Raw genomic sequence first — 2,649 nt, forward strand, 5'->3', positions numbered from 1 at the left:
CTGTTTTTTTATGTTTATTCAGTACACAGACGTCTTATAACATTAATCCATGAATGATTACTTTTATATCTGTCTTTTAATTCCTGTAAGATATCCTAATATAAATCTCTTGTTTTTTTAATCACGCTCGCAGTATAAAGCAAGTCAAGTTTTCTATATAGTACATAAGGCTTTATGAGCAGTGGCCCATGAAAGCTTTCAGTCCATGGCCCGATTTTGGCGAACTTTAAACCTAAATAAATAAAATTAAAAACTGTGGAGGCTAGAGGGCTGCAATTTGTAATGTTTTGATGATTGGTATGGGTGGGTGAGCAAACAGACCAATTTGCTGCCCTGTAGCTTCAGTAGTTTTTAAAATCTGGGGTTAGACAGAAAAAGTGCAGATAGAAAAAAGTGCGGACAGAAAAAATTGTGGAAAGAAAATGTGCAGAAAATAAAAGTGCAGACAGAAGCAAGTGCCAACAGAAAAAGGTGCAGAAATAAACAAGTGCGGACCGAAACAATGCCGACAAAAAATACGGACATAAAAATTTGGGGCAATAAAAAGTGCAGACAAGAAAAAGTGCCGACAGAGAAAAATGCGGAAATAAACAAGCGCGGACAGGAAAAATGGTGGAAATAAACAAATGCAGAAAGGAAAAAATGGTGGAAATAAACAAGTGCTGAGAGTAAAAAGTGAGCGTAGATGTGTTTAAGAATAAGCTCGACAAATATCTAAACTGCATCCCAGACCATCCAAGATTGGAAGATGCAAAATATACCGGAAGATGTACTAGCAACTCTCTGGTAGACATTAGAGGTGCCTCACACTGAGGGACCTGGGGCAACCCGAACAAGATGTAAGGTCTGTAAGGTAAGGTAAGGTCTCTCTCTCTCTCTCTCTCTCTCTCTAATTCTTGCATAAATAGTATCATATTAGTTTTGGATGACACTAAATCTGTCCCTCTTAAATCAAATTATGAAGCAACATTCCAGCTCACGAGGTCTCTCTCTCTCTCTCTCTCTCTCTCTCTCTCTCTCTCTCAGATTAGGTCAAAGCCGAATTTGAATATCAAAAAGCCAGCATTGTCAAAGTTTGGGCAACATCATCATTTCCCGTCCAGTCGGTCTGAACCTTCAACAGGAACTAACTCCGGTGTTTACACATGCAAGTTTAGACGGTGGTCAACATCAGGTGGACTGAGTGATAAAGAAAACGTCAAATGAAAATCTTTATGCTGAATAAGGACGTGGTTTTAGTTTTCTGTAAAATTAAACCATTGAGCCAGTTTTGTCTGTCCGTCAGCAATTTTTTTTCTCTCACCACACTTTTTCTGTCCGTACTTTCTACGTCGGCACTTGTTTCTGTCCACACTTGTTATTTCCACACTTTTTACTCTCAGCACTTGTTTATTTCCACCATTTTTCCTTTCTGCATTTGTTTATTTCCACCATTTTTCCTGTCCGCGCTTGTTTATTTCCGCATTTTTCTCTGTCGGCACTTTTTCTTGTCTGCACTTTTTATTGCCGCAAATTTTTATGTCCGTATTTTTTCTGTCGGCAATTGTTTCGGTCCGCACTTGTTTATTTCCGCACTTTTTTCTGTTGGCACTTGTTTCTGTCCGCACTTTTATTTTCTGCACATTTTCTTTCCACAATTTTTTCTGTCCGCACTTTTTTCTATCTGCACTTTTTCTGTCTAACCCCAGATTTTAAAAACTACTGAAGCTACAGGGCAGCAAATTGGTATGTTGATCACCCACCCTCCAATCATCAAACATTACAAATTGCAGCCCTCTAGCCTCCACAGTTTTAATTTTATTTAGGTTTAAAGTTCGCCAAAATCGGGCCATGGCTGAAAGCTTCATGGGCCACTGCTCATAAAGCCTTATGTACTATATAGAAAACTTGACTTGCTTTATACTGCGAGCGTGATTAAAAAAACAAGAGATTTATATTAGGATATCTTACAGGAATTAAAAGACAGATATAAAAGTAATCATTCATGGATTAATGTTATAAGACGTCTGTGTACTGAATAAACATAAAAAAACAGTTCATTACGCTATAAAATGTGTACATAAAATCGACAAAAAAAAAAAAAATCTTTCTGATACGAACGAAACCCAGAAATAATCTGAACTAAAGGTTAATTGTACTACTTGCATAATTTGGTCAAATATTTATAATCATTGAACACGCTTCAATAAAACAAAATCCTGCAGTAGTAAAAAACGAAGGAAAATAAATAACTTATAAAAGGAACGTAAAAAAAAAAATCCTTGCGATACGAATAAGGTAAAAAATAAAAATGACCAAAACGCTCTTATGTAATATTTAAAGACTTTAATAGCTTGAAGAATACATTCTTTCTATGTCATAAATCAACATTTTCCGTTTATATTTTGTCTTTACATCAGTATAATAAACGGGAATTTATATTTGTTTAAGGATTGATCGAACAATTCCTAATGACTAGGAATGGGAAGATATAGCAAAAGTACCGGAGAAACGTGCACCTGGCTGAATATGCTAACTTTAGCGGCACTGATCGTACGTCGTTTGAAGCCAATGCATTCAGGTTGGAGAGACTGACTCATAAAAACCGCAGAGATTGACGTAACGGTTTTAGGAAATGCAGGAGTGAACGAATAATCATCTTTAGTGTCT

This window comes from Macrobrachium nipponense, chromosome 18 (assembly GCF_015104395.2).
Source record: "Macrobrachium nipponense isolate FS-2020 chromosome 18, ASM1510439v2, whole genome shotgun sequence".
In the NCBI taxonomy this organism is placed as follows: Eukaryota; Metazoa; Arthropoda; class Malacostraca; order Decapoda; family Palaemonidae; genus Macrobrachium; species Macrobrachium nipponense.